General features: G+C 44.7%; 1 protein-coding gene across 1 annotated transcript in view; it reads left to right on the top strand.

The window, feature by feature from the left end:
- The first annotated feature begins 404 nt into the window (after window positions 1–404).
- The window catches only part of LOC144752662 (pendrin-like), a 928,614-nt gene continuing 909,384 nt past the window's right edge, over window positions 405–19,634 (top strand). The window contains exon 1 of the mRNA XM_078640532.1: window positions 405–599. The gene's annotated coding sequence lies outside the window, so the exon portion shown is untranslated. The remainder of the gene's footprint in view (window positions 600–19,634) is intronic.

Here is a 19,634-nt window from a genome sequence, read left to right as displayed (position 1 = left end):
GTAATTGCGAGTCAATTGTTGTCAAACTAGGGGATATCGGTCTGTCTACTATAAAAAATGGGATCCGGAACCACTCCCCGACAATGCGGGGACGACATCTGGAGTTCCCCGATCAGCTATGAAGAGGCAAATCTCATTTATCTTTGTGGAAGAGGGGGAACGGCGTCTGTGATTATTCCCTCTTGTTGTGGTATTAAAGGAGTTCCCGTGGCGGAAGGATATTATCTAATTTTAAAACTAAACAGGTAAATTATTTTTTATTGGGAGTAGAACATACTGATTTGGAGTAGAATGTTTTCTCGTTTACTTCAAGCCCCTTACGCCCCCCCCCAAACAGGCGTTTATGGTTTTTCCCAACTGCCTTTCTCTGTTGTTTTAATCAGTTGGAGGCGATCGGAATTTGGCTTTGGCCTAGCGTTCGAGGAAGGGGCGTGGCAGGAAGTAAATTGCTGAGGAGGGTACGAAGAATGACTGCTAGGAAAGGTGTGAAATTAGAGGAGGTGTGAGGCACTAGGTCGGGCTCGTGGAAGGTGGCGGAAGTTGTGTCAAGAAACTATGAATTGAGTAGAAATGTAAGAGGATAGAAGAAGGTACGCGAGGTAAGGGAAGCGACAGGCGAGGAATGTGAAAATGAAACGGGAGAGAGCATTTGTGAGAGGAATTTGCAGTTTTATGTTGCGCGAACTCGACCCGAAGGTATTGGAGCGCTGTACATGAGCACCGGTTCCGTTACACAAGGAAATCATTATTTTTTAAATGTTGGTAGGCACGGGGAGATTAAGTGATTTGCCCAGAGTCACAGGACGCGACACCGAGGCCCGAACGCTGGTTTCCAGCACCAAAGTCGGCAGTCTAGAAAAGTGACAGTTAGTGAAGGTCTAAAAGTGCTTGGGCGTAACACCTATCCTGAATTTCAATACATTTTCTAGTGCAACTTTCTCCAGGAGGGAAATGAGTACAGTGCTCTAAGTGCTCCTGGTTTGTGTTTTTGCTCCCTAAGTATTGCGCCTCATCACAAAAACACCTGCACCAGTTCTGCACATTTCAGAAGAGAATGCTAACTTACACTGTGGCTGGTAAAGGAGTTTTCTCTCTCTCACTCAAGTAAATTCTAAGATTGATCAGTTTTTGAAGAAAACAGGTATGGCACAAAGAGGATGGGGGAAGTCACTCGATTTCTCTACAGGTAGTGTGGAGATAGTTTTACATTACATTACTCTGTTTGTAGGAGGTGTACTAGTTATAAACCGTCAATATACCAGCCATAGATTAGACTATTTGAAAAGGGTAATATTCCCATTATAAACATGTTCTGCTCATTGCGTTTTAAATTAAGAAACTGGCGAAGTAATGTAAATGCCGTGTAAGGAGACGTAATGCCCCGCAAGATGATTGTGTTTTGCGATAAGTACTGCCATGAGATGTACTGTAAATCTTTACTGTTATAAAATAGAATTACATTCCTCAGTACTTAAACACAAAACTGTACGACTCATAATATTAGACCAGACGGGAATGTCAACCAAGTAGAGGTCTGTGAATTATGCAGTTTCCTACCTCCTAACTAGAGTTGACACTGTGCCATGTGGGCAGGGCACAATATTGCCCCTCAGTTCCTTTTACAAATTGGTGTTGTGAAGCAATTGTAATCATTGAATACAAATAAAGTCTACAGGCCAGGCAATGCAATGAGTTATCAAACAAAAGACCAGGTTTTAAAACATCGCGTCCTACTGACACATAGTCAGGTCGCACCCTTATCCCTTTCACTTCCAGATGCGCTCAGAGTTCTTGCTGCATAGAACCTGTGCTGAGAAGTGCTCTTGTCCACAACACCATAACAATGGTTGGTCATTGTTATTGTCAGCAAATATATGGATGGCTGCAGAATCCTACAGAGGGATGGTGAGCTGATGCTATACTGCCAGTTACCACCAGCCCATATAGTGTTTTTTTAACATGCGTTAAATGGTTATTATACCATTGTCTATGGGTCTTTCTACACTTTTCTGCATTTTGCATTCCTTGGGATTGTGCTAACTAAAATTGTGATCTTGTAATGACCTGATATTTCTGGTGTGACTGCTCTGCTTATTAAAGAGTTCTTCTTTAGGGGGGGTGGTCAAGATGACCACCAAGGCGAACGTGCTTCGCTGAGGCTCTGTAAGTGGGCTTCCACCTCGCCCTTCCGAAGTAGCCCAGCTGATCGCCGCTGAAGTCCTGCGGCACTGGAACGTACCAGGCGTCCAACACTGACACCCACAATAGCCACGATGCCCTGTGGTGACTGGAGTCTGGCTGGGTAATGTGGGAACGGCACGGAGCACAACATGGCAACCGTCCCCTCGGATGATCCTCCCTCCGATGCCTGAGCTGCTGTGAGCCCGCAGCGCGACTGGGGCCCTGTGGAGAAACTCTGGGGCCATAGCAGCAATCCGCCTAAGTAGCGGCCATAAGGGAGAGACTCGATCGCTGCGTGCAAGTGAGAACGCCGCGCGTCTGCCATTACCCCGATACTGGGGACCGGAGTGACCGCAACCCGTCACCTGATCCTCGCTCGCCTCCCGCCTGCGCAGCGGTTGAGAATCCCTGCTCACAAGCTGTAGCCGGGGGAAGCGCCCAGATAGCACTGCGGACGGCTCGGCGGGAGCGTAAGCCCTGCAAGTGACGCTGCAGGCCTGATCATCTTTGACAGCTCACCGCTGGTGGGCTGTGTTGGGGATCTACGCGGTCAGCCTCTTGTGAAATTGGATTGACAGCGGCACCCAGGTGAGCTTGGTCAGCAACGGCGGTGGGCTGGCGGGAGGCCCGATGCATCAGATGGAACCAGCTGCAGGCCGCGACCGTTAGGCGGCTTGCCTGACCCTAAAATGGCGGCCATGCGGGACACACACTGCGGATCCAGCCTGAGGCTCGGCGAGCGGTGAGGCCCCTCGCTAAAGCCCACAGCTAACACACACAGCAGCGTCTGCCAGAGATTGGAGACAGTCAAGAACTGGTGTTACCCCAAGCGACACTCGGGAGAGAACCGGCCTGACTGCATCAGGGAGGGCTGCCCTTGAGCGCCCTGGGAGCGATAGGAGCGCGTCCTGCTGCTGTGACCTACCGGGATGGATCTCTTGGCAGCCGAGGACGCCGGTAAGTGCAGAACAGGTGCCAGAGTCTGGGCCAGCACCCCGGCGCCGGGAGGGGCTGATTACCGAGTCGGCGCCCCGGCGAAGGGGAGCTGTGAAGGGGCGTTGCGAGTTTCTTCACTGTCGGGGTGGTGGTAATTCCAGGGTCAGGCGCCACGAAGAATCGAATTTGCTGCACTATAACATATGACACGGAGAGCCGCCCCAGCTGCCAGTTGAGGGCCCGCTCCAGCTTCCCCGTGGCCCCCGCAGACTTACCTGCATCCCGGCTCCTTCCTGAACTACTTCCACTGACAAGGGGCACCGACTAGTCACGGCGTCAGGAGACGCACGGTTGGTCAAGCCTGCAGAATAGGCAGGCCAGGGCGTTGACAACAGCCCAAGGGGCTACCTCAGACACTGCCAGCAATCACTCTATAGGGCCCCCCAAGGACGATGCTACAGTACCAGATGTCTCCCTCTCGGCCAAATTGGACAGAGTTCTAATGGCAATAGAGCAATCTAGACTCTCCATGCAGCAGCAGCTGGGCACCCTGACAACGATAAGGTCTCGGATAATGAGAAAGCCGTCACTTCCCACCAGCCTACGGTACAGACTCACCAGGACACGATACAAACGTTAATAGTCCGCAGGTCTTCCATGGAAGAACGAATCGATGACTTGGAAGGGTGCTCAAGACGCTGCAATATACGCGTCCTTGGCCTGCCAGAAGGAATCGAAAAGGCGGATGCAGTGGAGTATATGGAGACCTGGACTAAGTTATTCACGCCGGATGCAGAGCGATCAGCGTTTTTCTCCATCGAGCGAGCCCATCATGTCCCAGCACGCCGACCCAAACAAGGGCCCCCCGTGCCCCATGCTGGCAAAATGCGATGTTGAGGGCGGCCCGTCAGGCTGGGCCGCTCCGGGTGGAGAACAGAACCATCATGATCTTTCCTGATTATTCCCGAGCGGTCCAGCGCCAAAGGTCGTCCTTCTTGGAAGTGAAATAGCGTCTTAGAGCAGAGAAGACGCAATACTCCCTGCTATTCCCCGCCCGCCTTAAGGTCATGCATGACGGAGCACTCACTTCTTCACGACTCCGTAGGAGGCGCATGACTGGTTGGACCAACGCGGTACCACAGGCCCCCGTGCAGCGCGTACCCACAAGCAACACGCAGGAACGCCAGGACCCAGAAGACAACGCTCACGGCGGCGCAACCGGCAGGACGCCTCCAACTTGCTTCCACGCACCCTTGGGTCGCCAGACCTGGAACAAATAGTTCAAGAACGACAGAAAGCTCTGAAAGTGGGGCGAACCCCCGTCCCGCATCCCCTGCAACGGACATTGAACGAGCTCCCCACATATTCACCTCAGAGGAGGAAGGAGACAACGAAACAACGCAATCTGGAGTGGACTCAGTGGCCTTGCACGTGGTCACCCCGAGATCCGCTGATGACCTGATATAAATGTTCGTTCGTCACCTGAAGAAAGTACCGACGGGAGGAGATGCCTCTTTGGCACCGACACGAGCAACCTCACTGCACGCGCGCCCACATGCCTCCCTAGGCCTGGTTAGCCATTTATTCACTTAAGCGGACCAGCAAGCAGCCACTAACTTGCACGCATAGCCCACAAGCTGAGGTACCTCGCAGACACAGGCCGCCACCCCCATAGCGTGCTGATGCTCTCGAGCCAGCTGACAGCTAGTTTGGACGTATCGCCTATGTCAATGGGTCCCCCGCGTTGGGGCTGCGTTTTTCCCCACCCCAGTTTCCCCCTCCCCCACTGAGCACACCCATACTGCACTGTGTCCCCGTTAACATGCTGATGAGTAGCAGCACGGACGCCATAGCGGAGCAGAAATTGGAGGGACAGCTTAGAGATCGAGGCGTTCGGGAGGGCCCAGGGGTCCCCACAACCCTACGTACCATGCACATACCTCGATGGCACAGACTGGCACCATCACCATCCTTACACTGAACGTGCACGGCATGTACACCGCACGTAGACGGTACTCAGTCTATGCATATATCAAGCGCCACCATCGCGCTCTTGCAGGAAACACACCTAGCGGCAGGGGAAGTGCCAAAGCTGCGTAAGCGGTGGAGGGGAATCATATGCGCTACTACGTATTCGGCCTTTGCTCGAGGCACCCTTATATGGATACGCTCCGACGTTCCATTCCAGGAACAGTCCCAAACCGTTGACCCAGATGGTCAATATGTTCTCTTGCAGGGGCGACTTGAAGGCCAAGCAGTCCTATTGGGGAGTGTCTATGGGCCCAATGTTGATCAAACTAAATTCTGGGACACACTTTCTACACCATTGAGCACATACACACCGATCTCCTGGATCTTAGGAAGGGACTACAACTGCCTACAAAACATAACACGGGATAGATCCACTCCCCACCCGACGTCTCCCATAGCGGCGCAGGCGAAGCGATTTGCGACATGGGCACACCATTGCCTCACAGATGCCTGGCGCGCTCGCAACCCCACCACTAGGCTTTACTCATTTCACTCAGTGCCACATGACCTCAGAGTGCACTTGAACAGTTTCCTTTGTCCCCCCACTATCATGCCTCTCATTTCTGACACTGACTACCAGGGCAGAACCATATCAGACCATGACGCTCACACACTCACAATGCGATGGCGCCTGCCACACCCCCCTGCCCCCACATGGCATCTCCCCAGGGAATGTCTTGACGACCCGGTTTTCATGCAAGCACAGGCGGACCATATTAGCCAGTACTTTCAAGAGAACACTGACAATGCCACCACGCGTGCAACGGAATGGGACGCCTTTAAAGTTGTTATAAGGGGCACGTGTATTCGACAAGTCGCAGGAGTCCGTCAAGTCTTAGAGCGAGATATAAAAAAAACAGAGCAAGCTCTTGCCGCTCTTACAAAGGAGACTGATCCAAACAAAGTCACACCGGCCCAAATTGCTGCCGCAAAAACAGCATACGAAGAGGTTTTAGTAAGCTGCGTAGGTATAATTTTGCGGCATACGTGGCACGTGCTCTTAAAGAAGGGGACAGGGTGGGCAAATTACTGGCGTGGCTTGCCAAGCGGCGTGACTGGTCTTGGATCTTGAAAAAGCCTTTGATACCCTTTCATGGGCATACTTATTTCGGGTCTTACAGCATATGGGAAAAGGACCTCGCCTTCAAGCATATACTAGGCTCATATACACCAAGCCCACCTCCAGAGCTAGAAAAGGCCCCCTCATCACACCTCCTTTTTGGTATGCCGTGGTACCCGACAGGGCTGCCCACTCTCCCCCCTACTTTTCGCCATGGCAGTGGAGCACTTGGCAGCCTTCTTCGTGCCGAGGGTGACGAGTGGGGAATTCCTATAGCTTAATACTGTATCATTATACGCTGATGATGTTCTCATATATGTCCGGGATATTGCAGCAGACCTCACCCCTATACTATGCATTTTGCAGGACTTTGAAAAAGTGGCAGGACTACGAATTAACTGGTCCAGGTCCACGGTATACCCCCTGGTGCAGGCAATGCCCCAGTGCCAGCTGAGGCTGGGTAACGTCAACCTTTCCTGGAGCCCCCAAGAAGTACGGTACCTGGGAGTTCGACTGTATCACACACCACAGGACGTCTATGAAGGTTGGTGGCAGACATTAGGTCATCCATACACTTCTGGAAAGATCTCTCACTCGCAGTCACGGGCAAAATAGCGATCGCTAAAATGATCCTAGTCCCAAAACTCCTGTACTTCTTTTCCAACCTTCCAGTGGTTCCCCCCGCTCGTTTTTCAGCGAGCTAGATGTCTTGCTGGGGACCCTTATCTGGGGCTCTGGCCGTAGGCGTATCGCCTTGGCAAAGTTGCAGTTACCTCTCGACCAAGGAGGGCTAGCTGCGCCATCCTTCGAGGCTTACTTCCTGGCTGCCCAATTGCAATGGGTGTCCCGCTGGCCAGCGGGCCGGGCGCAAAAAGAACTGACCACTGTGGCTGGCCAACTTCCAACCCCCGCCATTCATCGCATGCTATTACCAGGAGCTGCACCCCTCTCGACCAAGCCACTACAACTGATGACGGCGCACGCCTGTCTCACAGGCATCTACAGAATGAACCGTGCGGCACCCCCGTACTCCCCTCTCCTGCCGTTGGTAGGGCTTCCCAAAGGTCGCACACACTACACAGAGAGAATGCTGCACATATGGATGGAACACGCCCTGACGGAAGTTTGGGCGCTCTATTTTGACGGACAAATGCAGACGTTTGAAACACTCGTGAATGATTTTGAGCTCCAGAGGGTACAGTTTTTGCTACACAGGTAGCTTTTACAAGACTGTCATAAACATTGGCACACAAATGAGGAAGAACCCCCTACGCACCCGGTCCTCCATGCAATCCTACAGATGGGCCCTGGTCGGCACCTAATTACTTGGATATGTAAAGCCATACGATCCCTTAAGCAACCCACACTTGCATCCCTCAGAGAACAATGGGAAGCCGACTTTCGCAGGTCTCTACATGAAAGGGAATGGGTCAAAGCACTAGCATACACCAAGAAGGTATCCCGCAACTATCGTTTCAAGAACATACAATTGCATATCTTACATCAGGCATATCTCACTCCTGCGAAGCTCCAAAAGTATTTCCCCGATGGTGACTTTGCCTGCCCCAGGTGTCAGGAGCCTGCTGCCTCATTTTTTCACATGCTGTGGGACTGTTCATCCCTCCACAACTACTGGAGCACTGTCCATACTACCCTTGGAACGGTCACAGGACTCTGGGACCTCTACATGTGGGAAGCTAGCGCCTTTGGTATCGGTAAGCACCACAAGCACATGAAAGTCGAAATGCGCTTTGACTCCTTAGTGCTCCTCCTGGCCAAACGGTGCATAACGATGCATTGGAAGGCACCCGATGGCCCCCCTGGCGGCCTGGGTGGGTGCAGTTAAGAAGTGGGGTGCTGCGGAAGAGGGAATACTGCGGGGGGAGACAGCTCAGGGGATTCACAAGCATCCTATCTCCATGCCATGGGCCATGCTTCTTCACTCCTTTGCACATGAAACGGCGGCAGAGGAGCAGGAGGGTGGTACCCCTGGATCCCCTATAGCCCTTGAGGGTGCTCGGGAGGGAATGCAACGGGCCCAAACACCCAACGGGCTAGACCTAATGGCTGCTAGGGACCCATCACCACACTCCTGCGCAAACAGCTCCTAGCGTTGTCCCTCCCCCTCTCCCAATCTGTCTCGGCACAATTACATCTTGATATTCTACAATAATGCAGCTCTCAGGCATTCATATATATGTACCCACAGCATAAGACACAGTGTATCCCAGTTTTTTTTTACCCCAGGTTTATTCACGGTTAGAATATGTCTGATATTTCAAAACCCCTGCGGGCTCACGTGTGGGAAGACAATACACCTCACGTCCCCATTGTGATGCGGCGAGTAACACATGTGAAGGTTACATGTATATATGGACATAGACCTGTAAGGGTCTTCGCCAAGTAGTAGACTGAGTGACAGGGCTTAATAACCTTCAATCCCTATGCTACTATGTCACAGTATTAAGTCCCCGTGCGGGATCATTCGTATGCCAAGTCCATCGGCAATGAATGATGTGATGTATGTAATAATTAAAAGTGCCAATAAAAATATTTTACAAAAAAAAGAAAGAGTTCCTCTTTAATTACCATGAGCAAAGATTTCAGTGGAGGAACTCATTTGTTTTTATCTTTGTTTGGTTGGGATGGTGCTATTGTTTCTGATATCCTGTTACTCGTAATTAAAATATAGGATTGAAGGACCAGAAGTGAATTTACAACGAGCATTTGAGCACCAAATAATGGTACAGTAGTCCAGGGTTTTACAGCTTCAAAAATGTCACCATGTTTCGAAGTGAAATTATGAGTACCTTAGGTCAGAAAACGATTATAATATATGATACACTGAGACAATGTGGAACAGCTTAAATGATATAGTTAAAAGAAATGCTCTGCTTCCATTTTCTCTTTGAACTTCATGGAATATGGAAAAAAAAGGACTCACACCCCTTTATTAAATATTTAATGTCAAAAGATATGGTGTTTAGAGAAGTTTACAGCCCAAATACATTTCATTTTTAGAGATGTATTTTTTAAAAACAAAGGTTATCGTTCAGTTTATTTACTACCAATATTTCTTTGTCATAGCTTTTTGGCTAAAACTCTTTCTTGACTGCTACTGATGTCGATAATAATTACACCAAGGAAGACACTTCAGATTTATTTATTTAAGTGATCGGTCGTTTAAAAACAAAAACCATTACACCAATGACATTTAAGTAGTACTACAGCATACTTATATAAACACGTAAAATCATTAGTAGAATTTTTATACGGTTGATCTACAAAATACTTCTGTGCATCAATTATTTAAAATTTCGTACAAAATGGATATTTGGGAGTTCATGTCTTTGTGACAGTCTATTTTGATCTCCTCAGAGTTTCAACCAATTTCCTTTAAGTACACATTTAAAAGTTTTACCCCCCTGCATACTAGATTAAGACCCCGTTGAGCCAGGTGATTACAGCTTCTCTACACGTTCTTATATTCATTCTATTGAGTAGTGCTTTTATTAGTGACTTCTGTTCTTTTAATAACTTTGGGCATACACAAAAAATATGTTGAATAGATTCATATTTGTATCCGCAAAGTCTGCAGTCTCGATTATCACTTTTATCCTTCCGTGCTGGGATTAAGTCTTTTGTTTCCCACATGCCTAGACGCAACCTCATAAATTGATGTTTTAGGGTAGGTGAGAAATAAGCTGATAAATATTCCTGAGGCTTCCTTTTCCCATTTGAGCTGATAACCGTCCAGTCATGCCGTCTTTGCAGTAAGGTATTCTCATCTGTGGAGTGAGAGAAGAGTTTTATTGTGGTATTGATTAGTTTGTTGAAAGCCTTTTTCCCTGTGCTGAGATTCCAAATGTCTTGTGCAGACAGGTTCTCTATCACCTGGTTTGAATAACCACCCCAGGATCCGTGCATTTTCTTTTCTTTTTGTCTGCCTATTTCTTTCTAGCATAGTTGGTCTCTGGTCCCACTTTCAGAAGCATGCAACCTCTAACATAATATAATGAAGGCGCCTTTGCTCCGAAATTCCTGATTCAGTAAGCTAAACTCTAGCCGCACCTGAGCTGGCGATGCACATTGTTGGATATGAAATGTTTTTTTTAGACTTATGTTTGTATTTTGTTCAAGGCAGGGATGTCACAACCTTTCATTATTTCAGTGCTATAGGTTACTGTTGGAATTAACTGTGCCTGCAAGACAGTTAATAGATTACCGTATGATGGACAGCTTAATTTATTTTTTAGTACGTTAAAACCGTATATCAGGTTTTGAGTTTTTGACCTCATTAAGTTGAGCAGTCATTTATAGCTCAATTTTTGTTCTACCATGAATCCAAGATATTTATAGGAGGTGACTGCTTCAACTTTTTTACCCTCTATATGCCATTTCTTGTGTTTGGCATCCACCAGCCATATAACCTTTGTTTTTAGTAAATTCAATTCTAGCCCTTCTGCTGCCAAATATTTGGCTAAGGCACTCATTCCTCATTGTAAGCCAATTGGGGTTTGACGTAATAGTACTAGATCGTCGGCGTACTGAAGTCACTTGATTTCCTCATTAGTTATCGATGGGGAATGACTATTGGTTTCCAGAAGAGCTTCTTCAAGATCGGATATATACAGATTGAAAAGGGTTGGAGCTAACATGCACCCCTGTTTCAGACCATTTTGGGTGTATATTTTCTTTGTTATCCACCGGCCATCCCCTAACTTTACCCGACTCCATGTGCGCAAATATAGTTCTCTGATGGTGTTTAATAACTTTATAGGGATGCCCCAGCTGTCCAGTTTTTCCCATAGACGTTTACAGGGCACACTGTCGACAGCTTGCTTAAGGTCCACAAAACAGGCAAACAAGCAGGGTTTCTTAAATTTGGCTTTTTCGGCTAGCAATGTTAGTGCCGTTGGGTTTGTTAGCGTGCCTGCTCCAGCCTGAAACCCTGTTTGAGATCTTGGGATGCAGTTGCAATTGACAATTTTTTCAATTGGATTAACAAGCAGCTCGCATATAACTTTGCTTCAACGTCAATTAAAGCGATCAATCTGTAGTTTGCCTGCTTTGTTGAGTTTCCCCATTTAAAAATTGGCTGGATAATACTTCCCCTCCATGATTCTGGAATTCCATTTGTAATGAACAACTCATTGAAGAGTGGAGTAAAGTAATGGGCCCAATATGAGGCGTCTCCCCTAAAAAGGGCATTGGGGCATTGGGGGTTCCATTGGGGCCTGGCGCGCCCCTAAATGTAGTTTCTATATAATTTTTATTAATTTGCTTACATACGTTAATTCATCGGAGTTTTTGTGTCGTAGGGCGATATGTTTGTTATTCAAGTTGATTACCGGCGTGGTCCCTATGCAGCTATTGAGAAAGTTATCCATGGCAGCTTGAAGAAAGTATATAAAAAAATCATAGCTTTTAAGAATACGGTCTCTAAATACATTGAAGTCCTTCATAAGTAATTCTTTACTTTACTTTACTTTAAATCTTTATTCGGTTTAAAAAACCTTGTAAGATACAAACACAATCATAGTACATCATGTTACAATATAATACATAATAAAACAGTAGCAGTGGGTAAGAATATCAACACATTTCCTTTGCATAAAATACCTAAAAAATCAATTCATTTTTCAAGCCATCCACTTAATTGACTAGATCGTGATTGGTCCCTCTAGTATACAGAACACTAAATATTCAAATTTAATAAAAAAATAAGTTAAACATCTGTTTTGTTAAAAAAGGAATACACATCAGGACAGTAAAGCAAGCAACATTTAGCAGCTGACCAATAACACAAAAAAAAAAAAAAAAAAACATTGTAAGGTAGCCTATTTCATTAGGTTTTTAGGTTTTTCATCCTCCTAATCAAGGCTACACATAAGAGAAAACGACTTAGGCTGAAGACAATCGGTTGTGCAGTGTCACCCTTAAAAATTCTAAGTCCCACCTTGATTTGTCTTAAGCCTAGCCTTTTACAGATTGGCTTAAGCCATTTTTTCCTGGCTCTTAGGTAAGCTGGGCATATGAATAAAACATGGGACTCATCCTCTTTCAGCCTCATCTCGCATAGCTCACATATGTTAGAGCCAGCGACCCCGACCAACCCCTTATTACAGTTCCAGCTGGTTGTCCTTTCTTTTAATTGTAAAATACCATACCAGAACTTTAAATATAGGATTTTGGCCAGTGGAGGGTGAATTTCATCCATAAGGGGCTCTAAATGCATAGTCATTTTAATTTCGAAAAATTTCGAAGTTAGAGTCCCTGTTCTGGGGTTTAATAACACTGAGTCTCTAATGTAATCCCAGTACCTTTGCTTCAAAATCTTTTTTGAACTATTTGTGAGGGAATCAGGATCAAGCCAGAAATCACTTAGCCCTAATTTTTCGAGCCATTTCTTGACGTACTCTAACCATGGCAAATGCGTAATATTCCTTATGGCCAATATCTCTTTCAATGCTTCTCTATAATCTGTCAGCTCCTCAACGGACCATAAACGGATCCAATAAAGGAGCGGACGAAGAGAAGCATAGTCATCTGTACGTCGAAAGTTAAGATCCCATAATACGGGTGTCAATGGTGTTGACCCAGGTATTCCTAAAAGTTGCCTAATGAAGGAATTTTCCCTCACTCGAAAAGTATCCTTTGAGGCATAGGCCCAAAGGTCCGCACCATAAAGTGAGGATGATTGTACTTTATATTTAAATAATTCAATGGCTGGTGAGACTGCTTTAAAATGGCTATTCTTATGCCTCTTTAAAATCGGACACTGATTTTGGGTCAGCCTTAGTTTTGAGTTCTCCAATTGTGTCTTCCATGTAATGTGGCTGTCTAAAATAATACCCAGGTATTTAAAATTGGGGACTTCTTCAATAGGTTCATTATTTATCTTAAAAACCTTATTAAAACCTTTATGAGGGTTGATTGTCATAACTTTTGTTTTTGAAGAATTAATTTCTAATCCCTTGTCATGACAATACAAACTAAAAGTATTTAAAAGGTTTTGGAGCCCCCTCGGTGTCTGAGAAATGAAAATCGTGTCGTCTGCAAACAACAATGCCGGAACGGCTTGCCCGCTCAATTTGGGAGAGTCATGCTCGCAGCCCAAAAGAGTATCGGGAATGTCATTAACGTACAAGGAGAATAAGGTAGGTGCCATTACACACCCCTGCCTTACCCCTTTTGCTATTTTTATTTTCTCGCTAACTTCTCCATTAGGTCCCCATCTGACTCGTGCATAATTATTCTCATGAAGTCTAATTAAAATTTGAAGGATATTCGCAGGGACGCCCATCTTACTTAATGTCTTCCATAGGGCTGCCCTAGGAACCATGTCAAAAGCTGCCTTCAAATCTACAAAAGCCACGTATATATGGGAACTTCTTATAATCGTGTATTTCCAGACTAAACATAAAAATCTAAAAACCTGGTCTATAGTGCTTATCTTTGATCTAAAACCTGCCTGGTATTTTGTATAGATACAATGTTCTTCAATCCAAGAGGAGAGCCGACCAAGAACTTGTCGGGCAAAATTTTTTTGCAACACGTCAATTAGGCTGATAGGCCGATAATGTGAGGGATTAGACCTGTCACCCTTTTTGAACAGTGTTACAATCTCGGCCCCCTTCCAGGTTTCTGGAACAGGAGCTCCACAAACAATTTCATTGGATAATAGATTGATGTAAGGAGCCCCAATAAAATTTTCGTGTTTCCAAAGATCACCTGGTATTTTATCAGGGCCTGGGGCTTTCCCTGTCTTAACTGCCTTGATTGCTAGAATTGTTTCTGTCAAAGAAAAGACAAGAGGTATATCATGGGCTACAAAAGGAGCCTGCAAACTATCCCAGCTTTCAATCTCACTTTGACTTTCGCAAGAATATAGCGAGGTAAAATGCTCGACCCATGTTTTCTCCTCTAGAAATTTATCTTTGCATTCCGTAGCCCCCCTGGTGCCTCTAGCAATGAGGCTCCAGAAGGAGGTCTGGTCTCTGCACTTACATGCATCCAGCAGATCTGACCAAACCCTTTCATCCCACTCTTTTTTGGCCATTTGCAGGGTTCTTTTATACTGAGCTCTCTTAGTTCTCACAGTATTCACTGAATCCCCCCTAACCGCTATGATTAGGTCTGTCTTGGCTTTCCGGCATTTCTGGTTATACCAGGTAATCCCGTCTTGTTTACTCTTTCGGCCGTTTTGTGATCTTTTTACCGCCCTGCTCAAGATCTCACCAAGTTGGTTAATTAGATGTTCATGGGATTCTACCAAACGTGGATTTTGGATGGCGGTACTGTTCCCTAAGAGAGCAGACATGTGCCTCACAAATACATTGTAGATTTGACTAATGATTTTTGTATTGTCTAATACTACTGGCCACTTCAGGGATCTACGGTTATTTGCCACTAGAGGGTCCTGTGGCAAGGATACTATGCTACTGACACTTTTATCAAGGGTTATGAAAATCTGGGTCTGGACAGATAAAATCAGGGGATAATGATCACTCTCTGTACGGTCATCCACCATTAAATCGATGGTCATGGGCCATAGATTTAAAGAAACCAACAAATAGTCTAAATGGCTGTGGATCACCCCTCTAGTAAATGTAGGTTTACTGGGGGAGTCTGATGGCAACCGCCCATTGCAGGCACGTAGGCCTGATTCTAGAGTTAGATTCAATAGTTGTAAGGCACTCACTGTGCAGGGTGCTTTGTAATTTGTATCAACTAAAGGGATATTAATGGCACCGTCCTCGTCCTTATAAATGTCTTCTAAACCTATGATAGGTTCAAAACCTCTGTTGAAGTCACCACCTATAATTATTTTTGCATTTTGATCAAACCCTGTCACAATATTACTCAAGTGGGTTACAACCGATGATTCTCTACATGATCGATGTGGTCTACTATAGATATTGATCACGTAAATAAGTAATTCAGAATCTGGGAGTAACAAGAAAAGAAAAAAGAACAAAACGATCAGAGAAATTGCTTCCTTCTTTGAAGATGTTAAATCGTCCAGCTGAGTATGAGTAACAGCAGGTGTAACCCCTATATAGTCAGGGGTAGGCATAATAACGAAGAAACAACTAATTAACTGTCGGAAGTGAAAAGAGATTCTCTTAAATAAACCCATTGGAGAATGTCAACAGATTTTCAAAAAGGTTTACCAGCAGAAATTAAGTGACTGTCGAAGAACTTTTAAAGTAAAAATTCTAAGATAACGAGGGCCACCCCATCCAAAGCCAACGTCGTAAGAATTCATGACGGAGACCTGACGAAGGCGCAAGCTGAAACGCGGGTAGCTAGAACATAATCCGCCAGTCTCCTCATATCAAGAAAATGGTAATCGTCTATTGAAATTAATTGTGGTGTTATAAGATGAAATGAAATTAACATGTTGATTTTTTCTCTCTCTTGTAAATAATTAAATTATATGTAGAGATAAGACCATTACGAAATGTGACAGTAGTCATTAGTAACACATGTATGTACACGGTAAGCAGCCTTGTATATAATTGTTTTGAATAGATATCCTTTTTGCAGAATTTTTTTCAAAAAAAGAAGTAATTAGTGTTATTAAATATAATAAAAAACAAAAAAAGAAAATAAAAGAAATTCATCAAACATTAGGTTGTTGTGTGTTTGAGACATAAATATGGTCATTCTAAACAATTAATTGTTGTAGATGTGCCTGTGATTTGTTTGATCCACCTTGCCAAGGTGTTTTTTCCCAAGAGTTAAATTTCCCTCGTGTGGCAATTTATCCAATATTCAGGGGGAATTTCCATTTTTCGTTCCTCGCTCCTCCTGCAGTCCTTTTTTGCTACTTGACTGACTGGTGTTGATTTGAGCTTTGGTTCTTTGTACATGCTCATTATGTGTGCTACCCATGTATCTTCATGTATCCCTGCATTTTGATGACCATTTTCCCAAGTGTCAGTGAATTTATCTGATACCAGAAGTGTTTTCTGTTCAGTTGTCTACTTGCCAGAAGAAGTTTATTCCATATTGCAACTCGGTATCTGGTTTTGGCTATTCAACAGTTCTTCTTGTATTGCTTCTTTATTTTTTTAAGCTTACTTCTGTCGGGGTTTTCCCCAATATTTAGCTGGTTTGAGGCAGCTCCTATTTGGCGCACTATTAGGCTTTTCTGTTTTCGTAATTCATGACTGCACCAGGGATGGTGACTGCTTGTCCTAATGGGCTTCCTGTGATGCTTAGAGGGATATTGTCTCTTGTTGTCCGCGAAGCTTTCCATTAGGGCTTCTACTAGATTTTCCCAAGCTCTTAATCTCTTGCCCTTCCCGGCTTGCGGTGTCTCTGAAATTCCGGATTCCTCTAGACTTCCTTCACTCGTGCCCACTTTTGTGATATACTTCAGCCATTACCTTCTCAATCCCTGTTCCTCGCCAGTTCAATCTTTTTAAGTTGTAGGCATGTGGCGTTGAGAGTAGATTTTAAGTTGCTTACTTCCTGGCTGTAAATTGCTCCAATTGCAAAGTTTTTGGCATGTGATTGCTCTCTATGCGTGACGCGATTTGGAATTTTTGCGTCTGTTGCGCTACAGTTTCACTCACTAGGGTATGGTCAATGGTTGAACTTTTGGTCCCGCTTAAAAAGGTCATTGCGGCTGGTGAATCCTCTTTTGTGTTTCCATTAAGGTGAGTCAATCCTAGTGTTTCAAATTGTCGTCTAAAGTTGATTCCATTTTTGTTCAGGTTCCCTGGGATGTTACATAAATTGATATTAAAATCGCCTGAGATAATGAACTGTGCCTGACAATAGAGCCTTTGTAATGATTTTTATTATTTTAAACAACATGTTCATATGCTCGTCTTTTGTCTCCTCACTTGGGTGAATGTAGACGTTTAGTAGTATTAGTATAGTCCCTTCATTCTTATGGTGTTCCAGCTTGGATACAAGAACCCAACGCATCCCTATGGGGAGTTTTTCTAATGACCAGTCTAATTTGGTTGAAAAATACGAAGACAAACAGCTCTTTGGGTGTCCAAATTTTTCCGATTTTATTGCTGGTTCGTGATGACCGATGAAACCTATAATATTGTAGGGAATTGTGCTCCAAGTGTCTTGGGCTAAGATGATGTAATACGCTTGCAGGAATTCCAATGCACCAGGGTTTCCCATCAGATTTTCTAGGCCGTGAGTATTCCAAGAGCAGATATTAGAGAATTTTTAAATTTCTTGTGGGGCTTTAGCTCGTCAGGATGGCAAGTTAACTCAATGTTTCGGTAACCCCTTCCTGTTTTCTTTAGTCACCTGTTTGGTCGTATTTGATTTGTCTGTACGCCTTCCGAGTGTGGCAGTTATTAGGGGCCTTGTGATTATTAGATTTCAAAAGCTGTCTGATTTGTTGCTGCACCTTTGGCACCTCTCAATAGGGATCCCTCACTTTCCTTTTTGGGCAGAAGCGGACCAGGGTAACGTGGGCCTCTATCCTTTGTAATTCAATACCTCAAGCCTGAAACTGTTGCTGATAGGTCATTATATGCTCTGCAATTTCAGATGAAGACCAAGTTGTTACTGTTACCTCTCTCTTAATCATAGATGGATGCGGTTTGAATTTAATCGATAACAAATTGGAAGAATTGATATATGCTATTTCCTGCACTTCCTTTACCAGTTTTATAATTGTGCCTCTATTTAAAGTGTCAAAGTTACCTCTTGAGATGTAATTTGGGAGAAACACTATTTTGTTTGAATCATTGATCCTTGGCGTGTTTGTGCGTGGCTCCTGCATATGTGGTGTATCCTTGCCTTCCACCCCAGGGGGACATCTATTTCTGGCTTCCTCTTTAGTAATTTCCCGAATCACAGGTCTCATTTGGACATATCCCTCTGATTTAGTATTAACTTCCTTTCGAGTGTTGGAGGATTCCCAACACCTATGAGCCATGAGGGTTTGCCTATTTGGTGATTTCTCTTGTTCTCCTGCAGCTAACATCGATCCGCTTTCGGTATAGCCTTTGGAGAGTAAACTGGTTGTTTCCTGTGTGATTGGTTCCTTGGGTGCTTTTTAGTGGAATTTTAGATTCTGATTCTGTTTTTATTTCGTTTTTTAAAGTTTGGGACCTGACATTCTTATGTTGCATGAATAATGGCCATATTTTGGTTTTTTGGACTTTTTTCCCTTTGTTTTGTGCTTTTCTTTACCTCTTTTTTGAGAGCACGGGCTTGACCTCCGCTATTTCTGGTTTTTTCCTGTCCTTGGTTCTGTTTGTAATAGGGTTAATATCTTTTCCCTTAGAGTTGCTTTCACTTCTTTCTTTTAAAACAGTTATTTCCAGACCGGACGTTTGGGTTATTTGAGTAGTGTTTGTATCTTTTTGTGGTAGTCTTGTTGTTTTCCTGGGCGAATCCTCCACTGCCCAGTCTTTTTCTCTTTTAGATGGCCTGGTAGCTTGGGCTATCACTTCCATCAGTATATTGGTCAGGATTGTTGTTAGTATTTCCGGATTTCCACATGTCGTTGTGCACTTGCAGTTGACTTGATGCGTATAGTTATGCTGTTGAGCTCTTGTGATCAGGGCGTTGAGTGTCTGTAGCTTCCTTTTGTTTGAATATATTTTATTAGTTTTTCAACATTTATTTTCGGTACATATTTAGGCATTGAGCAATGGGAAATGATACACATAATCTGCATAACACCATAGAGACAATACAACATAATGATGATACGTGGTGAGTTATTGAGCACTCATCACATTGCTCTTGGCAAAACAGATGGAATATGTGAAAAGAAATGGCGGCTTTAGAGAGTATGATGTTGCATGGATTTAATGGCAGTGTGATCTGGGGTACGGGGATGAGATGCGATGTGAGGCGGCATGTTCTTGTGGTCGCGCGCCTTCCCCAGGTCTCTTCTGATAGTTAGCATGTGGTGTATCCCCCATTGTGAGGTCGCATCGTGAATGATCCGGATTAGACAGTCATCTGTAACTAATACTATATTCACAACTTTATAACAGACGTGTTGAGTGTCTGTAGCTTCTTATCGATACCTACTATGTATGTTGCCATTATGTTTAGTAGATCCACTTGGAGATCATGTTTGTCCGCTTGATGAGAAATTGCTGTTGAAATAGACTCCAAAGTTGACAAAAGAATGCCCGAGGTACTGGGTATACTTGATCTTTCATGTTTGTTAAGATAGTATATTTGATTGGAGAGAGATAATTGCTTGGTTCTTGGAATTGATCCCCTAGCTGATGTGTGATGTCTGAGGCCCTTAACTTTTCTGTTGTTATTAAGCACAGGCTTGATTTTGCCCCTTTGTCTAAACTTAAAGGGCTTTCTGCCTTTCACACGTATGTCCCTACAGCATGGAATGACGGAGCTGACACATCCTCTTTAACTGATGAGGTCCGTTGAATGTTCCAATTTTGTATCCTCTTTTTGT

This window comes from Lissotriton helveticus, chromosome 5_1 (genome assembly GCF_964261635.1).
Source record: "Lissotriton helveticus chromosome 5_1, aLisHel1.1, whole genome shotgun sequence".
NCBI classification, from domain to species: domain Eukaryota; kingdom Metazoa; phylum Chordata; class Amphibia; order Caudata; family Salamandridae; genus Lissotriton; species Lissotriton helveticus.
This window is presented reverse-complemented; position numbering and strand designations above follow the sequence as displayed.